The sequence below is a fragment of the Tasmannia lanceolata genome, unplaced genomic scaffold (assembly GCF_043159265.1).
Source record: "Tasmannia lanceolata isolate RefF3 unplaced genomic scaffold, GAP_Taslan_0.1 ptg000006l, whole genome shotgun sequence".
Classification (NCBI taxonomy): Eukaryota; Viridiplantae; Streptophyta; class Magnoliopsida; order Canellales; family Winteraceae; genus Tasmannia; species Tasmannia lanceolata.
In genome coordinates, this window is record NW_027518683.1 from 20,933,345 (window position 1) to 20,950,833 (window position 17,489).

A 17,489-nucleotide genomic window follows, 5' to 3' on the forward strand; every position below is an offset into this window, starting at 1 on the left:
CCTTCCAAATGAATGCTTTGGATCTCCCCAAAAATGTGGCCCCCACTATGGTTTGTACAGCCATGCACAGATAGCTTATCTGTGCAGCTGCACACAAACCATTTCCTCATATATATATATATATATATATATATATATATATATATATATATATATATATATATATATATACTAGTAAAAAACCCGTGCGATGCACGGGCTGACAAAGAACTGTACGGACCACGTCATAGGTTGATCCAAACCGTCCATGTGATGGAACACAACATAAATAGGTTGTCCCCCAAAAATCATTTCCATAGGCTGATCCTAGCCCTCCAATCTATAGATGTTTCCATAATTCCTCTTAAATCGGATGGTTAAGATCACCCTATAGATTTTTTATTAAAAAATCATAAAGGTTAGGGGTAAGATTGAAATTACATGGCTTTAATGGGTGCCTTTGTTAAAAGCATAAAAGAGGGGGTAGGATTGAAAATATGTGAGTTGAATGGGTGCATTTGTTAAAAAAAAGTCAAAAAAAGTGATGTGTAATTCTCATATAATTTTCAAAAAAATCAAAAAATTCTCTTCTTTTCCTCCTAGTTTATAGTAGTAGATATATGTAGAGCGAGGAAAAAGAAATTTCTTTTCTTTTTATCTGGGATTTACACATCAGCATTACTCTTTTACCAATAACCCCTTGCTGATATCTAACATATATCTCTATGAGAAATTATTTGAGGGTAAAATCGTAATCTACATACGAGAAGTACCTATTACGAAAAAATACTACCAAGAAGAGGTAAAGACATATGAAAATGACGAAAGAACTACTTTATATTACTCACGCAAGACACTGGCAAAATATTGACGGATTCCCTTGAAGAGGCACAACAATTATGGAAACCTCTATCGATTGGAGGGCTAGGATCAGCCTATGGAAATGATTTTACGGGCACAACCGATTGATGTTGTGTTCCATCACATGGACGGTTTGGATCAACCTATAATCCTCTATGGATCGGAGGGTTCGGATCAACCTATGAAAATTATGTTTGGGGGACAACCTATGTAGGCAGTGGCCCATCTAATGGACGGTTTGGATCATCCTATGGTACGGGCCATACCGTACATTTTAATAAAGTGAGGAGTGTGATTATCAAAATACGGTGAGTAGTGCCATTATAAAATATGGTAGTGAGCACATTAGCGTTAAATATAATTTGAAACCATCGTTGTTACTTGGATGTTCCCAAGCAGGTCGGGTTGAACCCGAACCCGACGGGTTCAACCAGAATTTGGGTTGGGTCGGGTTAAGCTTTTTTGCAAATCGGGTTGGGTTGGGTTGGAAAAAATCAACCTGAATTGGAAATCGGGTCGGGTGGGGTTGGGCTGTCGGGCAACCCGACCCGACCCGAAACCCGAATTTGGGTTTCATCTGAAGAAGTTCTGTATATGTGTTTTTCTTTTCCAACATTGAAATAGTCTCCACAGTCCACAATGGACGGTTTGAATAATCCTATGGTGCGGGCCATACCGTACTTTAATAAAGTGAGGAGTGTGATCATTGAAATATAGTAGTGCGGATAACATTTCTCTTTGTTAATTGTTAGTCCCTGTTTGGTTTGGATTATTGGTGACTCACTATTGGGCTAAAAATCCAAAACAACCCGGCTTGAGTTGAAGTGGTCAACAATTGATAGCATATCAAATCGGGTCAACCCGACCCAACCCAATCCCAATTGAAAATCGGGTTGGGTCGGGTTGAGGAAATTGCAAATCGGGTTGGGTCGGGTTGAACCCAGTCTGGTTGGAAATCGGGTTGGGTCAGGTTGTGACCCAAATTGCACCCATAACGATGACGAAAAAACTATTTTTCCTTATTCACTATGTGCGGGTCAAAGTACGGAAAGTCTGATATTGCGAATGCATGACACCTGTAAAAATATTGACGAATTCTGGGCATCTTAAGAGGAACAACAGTTATGGAAACCTCTATAGATTGGAGGGCTAGGATCAGCCTATGGAAATTATTTAACGGGCACAACCTATTTATGTTGTGTTCCATCACATGGACGGTTTAGACCAACCTATGATGTGGTATGTACAATTCTTTGTCTGCCCGTGCATCGCACAGGTTTTTTTGCTAGTATATATATAGCAGAAGAGAAAATCAGAGAATTTTTTGAATTTCTTCTAAAATTCTAATAGAATTACACATCACTTGTGGCGTTTTTTCTTTGCAAAATTACATATTGGGTGCATATGTTACATAATACTACGGATTCAAGACACCTTTCAAAATATTAACGAATTCCGGGCACCTTATTATGGAAACCTCTATAGATTGGAGGGCTAGGATCAACCTATAGAAGTGATTTTACATGCACAACCTATTTTTGTTGTGTTCCATCACATGGACAGTTTGGATCAACCTATGATGTGGTCCGTACAATTCTTTGTCGGTCCGTGCATCTCACGGGTTTTTTTACTAGTATATATAGATATGTACTAGTGGGGCAGCCCGCGTGTGCGGGCCCGGGCGAGAAAAATAAAGCTACAATTGTTATTTTAAAAAATAAATAAGTAGAACTCTCGAAATTTGGAGGAAATGGGGAATGTAATAGTAAAATAGGGGTGGATAAGTTTTAAAAAAATAAGAATAACATCGAACTGTAAATTAAAGGGTACATAAAATATATAGAAAATCATAAATGGGCAGTTTTTTTGCTCATATTTGAAGCAAAGAAAGACCTTTAATTTATGATGATATTACCCTAAATTAACCATAATCATCTTATTTCCCTTTACATTGTGAGAAGAAAAAATATTTAATAGAAAAATATTCCGTCAGAAAAGTTTTTCTTGCAATTATTCATGGTTAATCTAGAGGCATATTATCATAAATTGAAATTTTACTATTTTTTGTGACCATCAAAAAAGGCATTTCGCGTGGGAGAGCTGCCACATGAATGAATAAGACAAAATCTGTTGAAAAAGTGAGCCTATGTGGCTGCTATTGGTTTTTTTTTTTTTTACAAACCGTAATTCTGTTTTCCTAGCAATGCTTTTAGATCATCCAATGGTGGTGAATTCCTCATAGAAGAGGGTGAATTGATGACCGCCCATTTGATGGGCCACAGCGTAAAGAGGTGGTGACCGAGAAATCACTTCCATAGGATGATTCTAAACCTCTGATCGCAAGAGGGACTCACACCATGGAAGCCTCAGTAGATGAGACGGTAGTGATGGTCCTATGAGAATGATTTTTGGGGCTGATCTAAAGAGGGAGTTACACACTATGGAAGCTCCAATAGATCAGACGGTTGGGATCAGGATTTTTGGGGCACAACCTATTTACATTGTCCAACATCAAATGGACGGTTTGGATCATCCAATGATCTGGGCTGTACCGTCCATCTTAAAAAAGAGGGGGGTGAATTCATGACCATTTGGCTTTGGTTGTATTTATGGAAAACAGTAGGCTCTGCTGTCTAAGGGAAAAGGTGAAGGCGTATTTGAGGAAGGAGAAGTTTCTTTGCAGGAATCATTTAATATAATAGGTATGAAGGGCTGCTTTAAATAGCAGTAAACATTTAATACCTTCTTTATTCACATAGAACTGAGGACACGTGTGGTGTGCAACACAAATAAGGATCAGGTAGATATTCTCGAATTCGCTACCTCGGCCGACACAGAGAAACGTGGCAAGTAATAACTTTAATAACATAGAATAGCACCGTCTTTTTTCCTAATAACAGAGGAATTAAACGACTTTTCTGCCGAGGACACCAACGTCTTACAAAATCCTTCACCTGCTTCCCATCTACCCTTTTCATGCCAAAGTGCAGGTGTCGACATCAGGTAATTCATTAATTTTTGCACGGGTAGTGGGAAAATATTATATTTAGCTTCTCGTGATAGATAATAGAGAAACTGCATATTACGTAAGTCTTATAGATCGGAGGGTTGTGATCATCCCATCGAAATGATTTTGGGGGCACAATCTATTTGCGTTGCGGCCCATCAAATGGACGGCTTGGATCATCCTATGACGTTGACCGCAAACTTAATTTGAAAAATCTGGATAGGACCTACAATTTGGCCTTAATGTTAATGCACGACCCACACCATTGAATGATCAAAACCATTCATTTGATGGGCCACAATGTAAATAGGTTGTGCCCTAAAAATCATTTTCATAGGATGATCACAACTCTCCAATCTATAGAGGTTTCCGTAATATGCAGTTTTTCTTTAGATCGGAGGGCTATGATTATATTTAGATTCTCATTATAGACAATAGAGAAACTGCATATTACGGAAAAAAAACCTTATAGATCGGAGGGTTGCGATCATCCCATCGAAATGATTTTGGGGGCACAACCTATTTGCGTCGCGGCCCATCAAATAGACGGCTTGGATCATCTTATGGCGTTGACCGCAAACTTCATTTGAAAAATCTGGGTAGGGCCTGCAATTTGGCCTTAATGTCGATGCACAACCCACACGATAGGATGATCGAAACCATTCATTTGATGTGCCAGAATGTAAATAGGTCGTGCCCCAAAAATCAGGATGATCACAACTCTCCAATCTATAGAGGTTTCCGTAATATGCAGTTTTTCTTTAGATTGGAGGGCTATGATTATCAAATGGAGGGTTTGGATCATGGGGCGGTGCGTACAATGCACTTTGAAAAATACAGGTGGGGCCTACCTCGTTCAAAGATTTGAAAAAATTAATTTTTTGGGCCCACCAACTGTCGGGGATAGACGAGTGCAAAGATTTGAAGAAATTAATTTCTGGGCCCATCAAAAAGATTTTGAAAAATATGGGAGGGTTTGACCCGACCCGTAAGGGTCTGGGGGAATTTACGGGTCACGAATCTTGGACCCGTACCCGGCCCAAGAACTGTACGGACCACATCACAGGTTTATCCAAACCGTCCATGTGATGGAACACAACATCAATAGGTTGTGCCCCAGAAATCATTTCCATATGCTGATCCTAACCGTCCAATCGATAGAGGTTTCCATAATATGTTGTTCCTCTTACATCGGATGGTTAAGATCACCCTATAGATTTTTTATTACAAAAGCATAAAGGAGGGGGGTAAGATTGAAATTATGTGGCTTTCATGGGTGCCTTTGTTAAAAAGCATAGAGGGGGGTAGGATTGAAATTAAGTGGCTTTAATGGGTGCCTTTGCTAGAAGGCATATAGGAGGGGGTAAGATTGTAAATATGTGTGTTGAATGGGTGCTTTTGTTAAAAAAAGTAAAAAAAAAAAGTGATATGTAATTCCCACAGATTTTTGAGAGAAATTGAAATAATTCCCTTACTTATATATATATATATATATATATATATATATATATATATATATATATATATATATAAAGAGAGAGAGAGAGAGAGAGAAAACGGTTCCTACACATATGTGTAGATAAGTTATCTACACACTAGCTTAAAATACAGTGGGAGCCACATTATTTGAGTGATCCAAACCATTCATTTTTAAGGCCCTCACATAGATAGGGTGTCCATTATTTGAGTGATCCAAACCATTCATTTTCTCATATATATATATATATATATATATATATATATATATATATATATATATATATATATATATATATATATATATATATATATACTAATAAGAAACCCGTGCGATGCACGGGGGCCGACAAAGAAAAAACAAAAAATGATTAAAAAAAAATGCAGTACACTTGTTTTAAATTATTTTGGGCAAATGATGAAAAAAATGCGAAGTTTATTCGAAATTCTTAATAAAGAGTAGTAATTTGGAAATTATAAAAAAGGAGTGTGAGGTGAGAGAAAAATCGTATGAAGACAAAAATAAAACCCTTGGCCACCAAAATGAAACCCTTCAAAACTACAAATCCTGAATGAAATCCTAACAAACCAGAGTTACACCTTTCAAAACAAATGGAACCCTTTCGAACCCTAAATGAAACCCTAATTTCGTTTCTAAAATTAATTTCTTTCATTCCATTGAAACCCTAACAAAACGAAAATCAACATAATGAAACCGTTTGCAAACCATGGATAAACTAGAAATCAAGTGAAACCTTTTGAAACCCTAACACAATTTCAATAATGGTACCAAGTATTTCATATCCAACACCCCGAGAAGAAAACCCAAAAAATGATACCCTACATTAAATGGTTTAAAAAAATACCTTGGGAGAGTTGAAGTATTGTTTTTGGCAAGAGGAGCTACACTTTCCAGCGACAAGCTTAACTTTCTGACGCGTATGCAAGCTTCCCAGCAACAATAGTATTTTCCGGCGAGGTAATAAGAGGGAGAGAATGAGTGAAGAATGTTTCAAACGACTGCAAAATGGTAAGAGAGAGTGAAAGTGTAAAACGTAAGGTTATATGGATGGAAGGGTATTTTAGTAAACGTACTCTCCCAACCGTACCTAACAGCCCTTTTCTCATGAATTTTAAAACCGCACCCTTCATTCACAATTTCACAAAAGCTTTGCATTTTTTTAATAATTTGCCCAATTATTTTTTAACAAAAATCAATATAAAGCCAAAATTAAGGATTGGAAGTTGAATAAGAACAATTCAATGCATTGGAAGAGTTCTTGGAGTTAAAAATAAGAGTATTGTAAACCCACTTTCGAATTCTTAGAAATCTGTACTAAGTGCTATCCTGATTATAATCAAGCAACAATGAAAATTTTCACTTGAGAAAATGAAAGTACAGCAGGTGCCGCCTAAGTTCCTAACCCGAGCTTATTCATCAAAATAAAAAAATATAACAACAAACAATTCGTACATAGAGTGCTCTGAAAACTCCAATGTGAAGAAAAATTTTGATTTTTTTTAATTTAGGAGGCAACATGATATTCAATAATGGAGAACTTATATGAAGGGCCTTATAAACACGTACTCAGCATCCCATCCTTGATATTTGATCCAATAGCATTTCACTTTTTGAGGAGCTGCTGTTGGATCAAATATGAAGGGTGGTACTTCTATCGTACCACCTTTAAGTGTTTATACGGCCTTTCATCATATAAGTTCTCCACAATAATGAGTCAAAATGTGGGGATAAAACCCCAATTATGTACAACCAAAGGGGGGAAAAAGTATCTAAACCCAAAAAACCAAGTGAATAAAAAATGAAAATGTAAAAATTATTAAAAAAAAAGCACACAGCTAAACAGAACATGACCTAATAATGAAAAGAAAATCAAACCTTCGTGCCATTCATCCCAGACAACTCCGCATCTCGGTTTCATAGGACAACTGTAGATGGTCAATAAAACTAACACAAATGTAGTGCTCTAGTCAAACTATACTAATAATTAAATCAATAAACACCTCTTGTGAAGGAACCTTCATTGGGCATGCAATCCGATCAACAACAAAAAAAAGGCAGATCCATCCTTTTACGTTACACTAATGGCCAATTCACCACACAGGGAAAACGAAATAGTTAGTCTTATATGAAATGCATTATGTTTACAATATGTAGGATCAGAAACAGTTACGTGGACTCCAAACGCATTAACAAAAGAAAACACAAGATCCCATTTGAAGGTGCAAAAATATAAGAAATGTGAAAAAGGCGCAGCAATACAAACACTTCTCTCTATGCTTCCCTGCATAAGATGGAAAGGGAAAAAGATGAAATCCTTACCAAAATGAAAAACCCAGAGATGTGAGATTGACTTGGAAAATCCTTGGGGAGACGGAGAGGGTAGATGAAACGTCCTGGAAAAACTGATTGAGAGAGAAAGTGAGACGGGCTTTTTTTATTTATTGCTAACTTCTATGAGATATTTACGAAATTTCATGGATTTGTTATTTTTCAATGCTTTCTGAACATCCAGGGAAGGTACAGGAAAGATTAGGAATTTGGGATAACTACGTCTGTTGCAAAACACGATGGTGGTAGTAATGATGATCGAAGGAGAAAGTAAACTGAGAAGTCCCTTATGAGATGAAAGCTATGCTATTGATGATGGCCGTTTATGTATGCTATGGAAACAGGAATGCGGATTTTGTTCAACTCAATTTCATGTGTATCTCTGCCTTCTTGCGACTAAGTGTCATTCCATCTCATAACTGAAATGAAATTCACTATAAGTGAAGGTTCAAAGCTTTAGCTGACTCCACATGGTCTATAAAACTATCCATATGTATTAGCAATTGAGCATCCAAAAGAACATACTTTTCAATGAATCATATTTTAGTGCTAAAAAAACTCACCTAGAACAAAAGATCATATACGATGTGTTCTCAGGCAAAGAGGTGGACATTAAGCAGCACTTGAAGGGCAAAGGTTCAACATCAGATTTCCAAGTGGCAGCAGCGGTGGGATACACATGCTTTGCCGCGAAAGATACAGCTGATGTTACTGCTATATGGTCAATCGTATCTAGACCATTCTCAAATCCCTTATTATCTGAACTGGAGGAGTCCCTGAAACTTGTTGAGTTTGATCTGAATTAGAACAAAATAATCATTTCAAACTGTAGATGCATACAACAACAACACATAGATTGAGTGAAAGGAAAAGATGCATTTATAAATAAATAAACCTGAAAATATTTCCATATTGATCATAAAACTGCTTTTTCTTGTGGTCCATAGTTTATAATATGAAAACTAAAAAAAAAGAATGCCATGTATGAGATCACTGAAGGCAAGTAGAAATATCAAATATCTTCAAAAAGATGTTGGCGCAGTTTCACTCCAAATCTCGAATACCGCCTCAAAATCGAAAACCTTAAACCCCATGGCTGATATCCCTTCTTCTACTTTGCCTGAAAAGCCATCCAAAAATAATAATAATATGAAAAAAAAAAAGTTGCAAAAAATACCAAATTCATAGTTTTTCGGTCTTTTACTCTTTTGTTACTGGAAGTAGCCATCAAAGTAGCCCCTAAAGCTCCTCCACATCTCACCATCTCTTTCAACTCTTTCTATTTTCCTAGCTTCTCTCTCTCTGTGCAATAACTTCTGATATTTGGATTATGGATCGTTGAGAGAGAGAAAAGAGGTGGAGCATGACAATTCTATTTGCCAAGAAAAAGAGATTGAATATGAAACGGCAGAAGAGAGAGGGAGAGGATATGCTATTATCGGCAATAAATCCAGCTGATGAATAAGAAAAGATTGTTTCAGGATATGCCATAATCGGCAATAAATCCTATAAACCAATTGGTCTCGAAAATATCGGTGGGAGTTTTTTCTCTTTAGGTAAGACGAAAGGGAGGGCTGCGTAAAAAAAACGAAAATATCGAGAGACAAAGAGAGATCTAAAATATCGAGAGAAAATCTCTAAAATATCGGGCATAGGTTTTCTCTCTCTCAGGGTGAGACGAAATAGGGGGCTGACACGTAAGCAAAGCCTTTTAAAATAGTAGAAAATATACAGTAAGACGAAAGGGGAGGCTGCCACGTAAGCTTCAATGAACAGTAAAGCAGGCGATCCTCCTTATTATAATACTAGTAAAGACCAGCCGTGCGATGCACGGCACGACAAAGAAAAGTAAATGATTCCAAAAGTAAATGAGGTAAATAATGGGAATATAGATTTTCTAGTAAAGAAGTGCAACCCTTGATAAGAAACATGGAAAAAGAACAGGAAATAGCAAAATCCTAAAAGAAATTGATTAGAAAAATACTCATTTTATGTTTTTCTGTTAATAGTAAGATACTCTTCCAAATTCATCGGGGTTTTAAAATCAAAGGCATTTCAATAGTTTTTCCAATAAAAGAATGTAAATGACCTCAACAATATAACAATTCATCTTATTCTCAGACAGCATGGCAGAGGAAAGTAAATGATTAAAACAATTAGTTTAAAAGATTGAGTTAAAGATTTTTCTAAAGTATTTATAAAGAAGTGAAAGGAAAATACTCGGATGGCATGACAAAGTAAATGACTCATAAAAAGCAAGTACAGTGACGAAATAGAAAGAATCTAACAAAATGAATAAGATGTAGACTGTTATAAAATTGAATTCAACTCCAAAAACCAATAAAACACCTGTGCCAAACACCCATTAACAAATAATGCTACAATATTCTAAAACCCATGTAACAATATCTTGTTTAAGCATTCCATCAAGCACCCGGTGTGCATCAAATAAAATCACCATTAACCACAAAAATTAAAACAAAAGGTATTCCCAACAATAACATGCCTATTAAAATTATAAAATCTATGCCAGAGTTTCAAGAAGATACAAAAGAAGCATGTGTGAGAGAGAGGGAATATCATCCAATACCTAGAAACCCAAGATGAACATACAACCAAAAATTAGTCTACTTCTCATTTTTATCCAGAGTTGCTTCAGCAGTTGGTGTCACAACTGCTCAGACATATTATTTCATTTTGGAATTGCATATGTAAGAGAGCATTTATAAAGAAGTGAAAGGAAAATACATGGATGGCATGACAAAGGAAAGTAAATGATTCATAAAAAGCAAGCAAAGTTGACAAAATAGAAAGAACCTAACAAAATGAATAAGATGTAGAGTGTTATAAAATTGAATTCAACTCCAAAAACCAATAAAACACCTATGCTAAACACCCATTAACAAATAATGCTACAATATTCTAAAACCCATGTAACAATATCTTGTTTAAGCATTCCATCAAACACCCGGTGTGCATCAAATAAAATCACCCATTAACCATAAAAAATAAAAAAAAAGGTATTCCCAACAATAACATGCCTATGAAAATTATAAAATCTATGCCAGAGTTTCAAGAAGATACAAAAGAAGTGTGTGTAAGAGAGAGGGAATATCATCCAATACTCAGAAACCCAAGATGAACATACAACCAAAATTTAGTCTACTTCTCGTTTTTTATCCAGAGTTGCTTCAGCAGTTGGTGTCACAACTGCTCAGACATATTATTTCATTTTGGAATTGCATATGTGAGAGAATAAAGGTCACTGGATAAGTCTTTGCCCAAAAATTGGCATGTCAGCATATCAGAGACAATCGAACCTTCAATTCACAATCTTACAATTACTAAAGAAAAAAACCTACAGTTGTTCTTCCCAAACTTCGGAAGAAAATGTCACTGATACCTGCTAAAACCAAAGAAATAGATGTTTTTAGGTTTTGTAAGAAAATTCATCAACAATATAATTTTAGGATCGTTTCTATAAGTGAAGAATTGTGAAGAAATTCATATATGATCCAAAGCAGACTACAACCAACTCTGAAAATAGCACAAATACAAATCTCCTGTTATTCATTAAAACACCAATTCTTTTTATCAAATGTGATGCTATGATCCATCTCTAAAAATGGTCCAAGACCAAAATGATGATATAAGAGAACCATCTTTGTAAGAAAGTTAGAATCCTAACCTTAGGCAATACATACAGAGAAAATAGTGATGATCTAAGAAAATCTATAAGAAAATAGTAGAACCTATAGACTATATGAAGAAAAGGGATTCAAAACCTATGTATGAAAATAAGAATATAATAGTAAATGATTCATCAATCAGTACATGATTTATTTCATGGGTGCAAAGTCAACACCTTCTGAGTATTCAGCTAGGCAGATTTCGGGTTCAGAAGTAGGCATTGTCAGTATAGTTTGACTTGGCATGTGAAATGCTAATGTTTCCATGCTGTTTTAAACATGTGGTAATTTATTTGATGAACATACTGCCCACAATTTGCAATCCCAAAAATAATCGCATTCCTTTAGATAATATCCATCCCAGGCATTTCAGCAAACAAATGATGTGCAATATTAGCATCCTCACATTTGTGATCAATATCCATCAATGCAAGCAGAAATCACAAAATATAACCAGCAAGGGTAGGATGAATCAAAACATGTTTAATTAGAGAAAGTGGAGAGAGAAAGACACATGGGGAGTCGATTTAAGATATTTGGGAGTCGATTTATCACTTCCCCTAAAAAAAACCCCAAAAGTGTTTGTGAGCTAGAGCTCACAAACATAGGGGGGCCCACATTGTTTGGATGATCCAATTTACATTTACAAATTGATCAACAAAGTTAATTTCAAGTAGAAGACGGATTCTTACTGTCTAATATAAAAAATGCTACCCTAACGATCTTAGTAGGAATTTTTCTAATCCATCATCCTTACAGAAATGGCATTTATTAAAATAATAAAAATAAAAGATAAATGCCAAAACTTGAAAAACAGATCTAAGCTTCTATGGAAAGCTAGAAAAACCAATAACCCACAAAAACCACAAATTCAAATGGAGGTACCAACACAAAATCACCAAAAAAAATACAATATCTCTGATGCGACAAAAATATCTCTGACTTGTGGTAAAAGGGGTAAAAAATTCGAAAAAGCCTGACTTTTCACCCCGCTTATTATACCTATCAAGAACAGAAGAGAAAGAGAGGGATAAAGGAACCCAAACAAATGGCTAGAAAGAAGAAAATAAAAAGGGAAGAGATAGAAACAGAAATGCCCAAAAAATAGGCAAGTGAAAGACCAACAAACCCTAAAAATACCTAAAAAAATATGCCTAGAAAGAACAAATACCTATCAAGAACCGCAGGAAAGAAATTGGGATAAAGAAACCCTAAAAATGCCTACAAAGAACAAAAGAAAAAGGGAAGAGATGGAACTTTACAGAGAGAAGACCTTCTCGAGTTTCTGCGGCTGACGAAGAGAAAAGCTTACTCGAGCCAGAGAGCGAGCGAGCCAGAGAGAGATTTTTTTTCATGGGTTAGAGAGATACTTATCTGACAGTAAAATATCACAGATTTGAGAGCACAAGAGGTATTTAAAACTCACAAAAGTGTGAATTTGAGGGCATATGAGGCATTTATCTGTTTCAGCTGAGGTGTAAATCTCACCGAATTTCCAAAAAAATCAGAAAAGCTTGGGCTTTTCCTCTCAGCTTATATATATATATATATATATATATATATATATATATATATATATATATATATATATATATATATATATATACATGGTTTAAAATTTCGGTTACTGATGGGGATCGAAACCAGAATTTTCCGAAATTCCATTTTTCGCCCTTTACCAAATTTCGGACCTGATGGGGATCGAAACCGGAATTTTCCGAAATTCCATTTTTCGCCCTTTACCAAATTTCGGACCGAAATTTCTGTTTAATGACATTATTTATTAAAAAAAAAAAGTGTTACAAAATTTCGGTCCAAAATTTCAGAATTTCGATCTGGAATTTGGAACCAAATTACGAAATTTCGGTTTTTGGTGGGGTCAGAAACGGTTACCGAAACCGAAATTTTAAACCTTGTATATATTATATATATATATTGAAAATTTCTCACCCTAGACCTATTTTTCTCACTAGCTAATTAACAACCCCACGTGTGGAATTAACTAACAACAATGCACCTATAATAAAAACTGCTAATGGGCCCACTATGATCTTAATCGTTCATTGGCATGTCACTGCATTGCACCTATAATAAAAAAAATGATGGGCCTCTTACTTGGTTGATCTTAATCGTTCGTTTGTTGGTATCTGCGATGAAAAAAATTCTTCTCCATAGAATAATCATAACCCTTCAATTTGTGGATGTTTATTTACAATCAATTTTCTTCTCCTTGGAATAACATTAACCCTTTATTTTGTGGATGTTTATATAAAATGTAATTTTTTACTTTTTTCGGACCCATTTTATCCTAACTGTATCATGGGAAGGAAGCTTCATCAGAATGTTTAGTATGTTGCAATATCTTCAATTGTTTTCAATTCAGTTACGATCCTTGAGGGATGTGGCTGACGTTTGCTCTTACTTGAAAAGCTTAATCATTTGGCCGCAGCCTTAAGATCCTTTTAAAGTTAAACAAGGAAAGTAGCCTATTTTCAGCACAAGAAAATATATTCTCCAATTTCGATGATCTTAATCGTTCATTTGCAAGTTTCTACCGTCAAAAAAATTCTTCTCCATTAAACAATCCTTTTTCAGGCATTTTCGCTTTAAGATAGTGAAGGATTTCTTAGTCGCACATTCGTTAGGACAAGTCTACTTGAAGATGATTCTCAATGAATCAAATCCTAATCCAAAATCACAATCTTAATAAGGCCCTATTTATTTAAGATTATGACAACCAATTGTAAGCATGGTTTAAAATTTCGACCGAAATCCGAAATTTCGGTTACCGGTGGGGACCGAAACCGGAATTTTCCGAACTTCCATTTTTTGCCCTTTACCAAATTTCGGACCGAAATTTCGGTTTAATGACATTATTTATTAAAATCCGAAATTTCGGTTACCGGTGGGGACCGTCCGGAATTTGGAACCAAATTACCAAATTTCGGACCGAAATTTCGGTTTTTGGTGGGGTCCGAAACGGTTACCGAAACCGAAATTTTAAACCTTGATTGTAAGGACCAAACCAATTATTGGACTCAAAATAATGTTCAAATTCTACTCCAATAATCAGTTTCACACTCACAATCGGTTGTCACAACTCCTAATCTCAAACGAACAAGGCCTCAGTGATTGGACTGTGACTAAAACTTAACTAGGTTAATCTATGATAAGAATTCAATTTGACTAACAAACGAAATGAAAAATAACATTTTCTGTTTTAATTTTTTTCCACTTGGCATCTATTTTCTTCATTTTTCAATCGACAGAGATCGAAAGTGAAAGGAGAAAATGAAGCGGAGGATATTTGTGTTCCGTATTCGGAGGAGCAAAGGCGAGCTCTTAAGCCCCAACGAACAACTTCTTCTTCTTCCTCCTCTTAGAGGGTTTTTTTGTTTGTTTTGAATAACTGTAATTATATAATTACGACATATGTGTGTCTTCTTATTGTTCAAGCACTTTCCATTATTATTTTGAAGATTAATCTCTATTTTTGGTTTTATTCCTTCGAGAGTGTGGACCCGCGATCTCGAGGCTGGACCCGAGAGGGCCTCTCGATCTCCACACGATGGAGAGCTCTGCCAAGGTTCTCTCGAAATGGTGCCCCTCACAGCATGAGCGACGATATAGGAGATACCTCTTGATTTAGAGACAAGTCCGGAATCAAGACGTACTTAAAATATGAAAGAGTCGTCATCCATGGAATATGGCCATAGAACAAAAAATCTATCTGTGCAATAGATAAATCCAGAGATAATTGGGTCCATGCCTGATTACGAACGGGGAAGGTGTTAGGCAACCCATTCGCCCGAGCGCACTCGGTCTCTTATGCCATTTATTATTATTTTCGAAAAATTTTGGGTGAAAATCATGTGAAATGGAAATGAATATCCCCGAGAAGACGTCTACCTAAGCATCCATGACCCTGGGATGAGCAAAAGAAAAAGAAATCATCCAAATCCTACTGAGAGTTGATATCAGTGTCATCTGTCATTGCAATGAACACTTGAATCTACCGTATCTCAAAGAGGCGTAGAAAACTAGTGCTAATCCAATATCAGATAACCCTGATACCTATCTCCACACATCACATTTAGTCCTAACTCATCACATCTAAGAAAACGACAAACATACACATGCACATCTACAACTAAGCAGATAATGACAATGATAATGAGCAGATATGATAAGCTAGAGTAAGCATGAAAGCAGTAAAAGAGCTACAGCTAAGCAGATAAATGAGATAAGCAACTGGTAAGCGGTAAAGAACTACAGCTAAGCATGTGAATGAACAGTAAATGAAGCAGTAAAAAAAAAAATAAGTCCACTACAGCTAAGTGTGTGTAAACATGTGAAACTGTGTGAGGAATAAGAATAATCACAGGAAAGAAGTACACACACTAGCATTTCCCTATATGAGAAACAATGACAAACATTACAACTAACTCCTAAAACTTTAAACAAATAAAAAATGTGTCATTATATTCCCTGGACTTGGACGATCAATCATCGAAGCTACCTACGTATCCAAGCCTCTTTTTGGAATCAAGGTTTACGTAGTTCTGTCGCTTGTTCTAAGCTACAATGTCTATTGTGCCTAAACCACTAAACTAGACTCGACCTAAAAGACCAGACTAATTTTTAAAGCTTTTTGAATGTGATTATTTAAGTTGAAGTTGATTGTGCATTTTAGGACACCCTATATGCCCTAACTAAATGCAAAGTTTTTGCCCTATCTAATGCAGGTGGTTCCTACACCCTATGTGCAACTAGACTGTATCCTAAGAAAAATAATGACCTACCTAAGTGCATCCTAAATCTAGCCATCAGCCGACTATGCGCCAAGCTCTATAGTCAAACTGACTGCACATGGGCTCATAACTCTAGGACAAACTCCTAACTCTATAACTCTCTAGACATATAGGACAGACTCCTAACTCTAGGGAAAGATCTTTTTTAAAATGATTTATTATAAGCTTTGTTTGAAAATGTTCAAATGGTTTCTTTTTTAAGGTTTGAAAATGTTTTATTTACAAAATTTGACTAGACTCGAGATGACAATCCCAAACTGCTTACGTACCTCGTGGAAGAGGATCAAGCCAGCGTAGTTCGGAAACAGATTTTCCTAACTACTCACCTAATGACTCTTAACATTTCAAATGCTTTAAGGTTTTTGAAGTTTTCTGATTTTTCAGATGTTTTTGAATTTTGAGATATTTCGATGTTTCCTTTTAGCTATAAGGGAACCTATATGACCACACCCCGTGATCCACAGCCTCGCGGAGTGTCAACGCTAAGGACAGAATCCCTAGAGCTAAAGGGTATACTCCTATATGAAGAACAAACTCCCAGAAGAAAATAACAGACTCCTAGACTCTATAAGGGTAGGACAGACTCCTAAACTTTGCAAGGATAGGACAGACTCCTAAACTTTGCAAGGGTTGGACAGAATCCTATGACTCTATGGAAGGTAGGATAGAATCCTAACTCTCTATGACAATCGGACATACTCTTAAACTAAAAGGCTAACTCCTAACACTATAGGACAGACTCCTATTTCTGAGGCTGACTCCTAACTAGATGGTAGACTCCTAGACTATGTGACTTTAAAGGGAGAGCTAACTAGACTAAAGCAGGTCTCCTAAAAGAAGATGAGACAAAGAAGGGTGCTAGTGAGACTGGGTAAGTCTCCTAGACACAAAGGTGGGCTCCAAGTAACCTTATCATTGCCCCTGCAATGATAAATAGGGTTAGTGCAACTAAAAGACTAAGTTAGTCTTTAACTTAGAGGTGGGTAATGCACTAGCATGAGACCGAGTTAGTCTCCTAGGGGTGCAACTTTCTAATGAGACCAAGTGGTCTACTAAATGGGTGACTATCTAGTGGGACACAGCTTATCTCCTAAAGAAGGGAACTTTTCTACTGAGATAGCTTGTCTCCTAAAATGGGAGGCTCCGGCTAGCGTCATCATAGCCCTAGCAATGACAGGCTCTAATGTCTATGGGTACATATCTTAAAAGACTAAATAAATCTAATAAATGACAGAGGGAATTGCTACTAGGACTGTGCAAGTCCCCTAAAGGATGGGCTCTAGATGACTCTTTCATTGCCCTTGCAATGATAAAAT

The 17,489-nt window shown here is 36.2% G+C and overlaps 1 long non-coding RNA gene across 1 annotated transcript; it reads right to left on the reverse strand.

Annotated features, from left to right (window-relative positions):
* Positions 1-7,384: 7,384 nt before the first annotated feature.
* On the reverse strand, positions 7,385-9,172 carry LOC143878481 (uncharacterized). The gene is made up of 3 exons (XR_013250982.1): positions 8,878-9,172; positions 8,237-8,793; positions 7,385-7,747 (listed from the first exon to the last, which is right to left on the reverse strand). It is a non-coding gene; the product is annotated as an uncharacterized LOC143878481 (long non-coding RNA).
* Between the last annotated feature and the right edge of the window lie 8,317 nt (positions 9,173-17,489).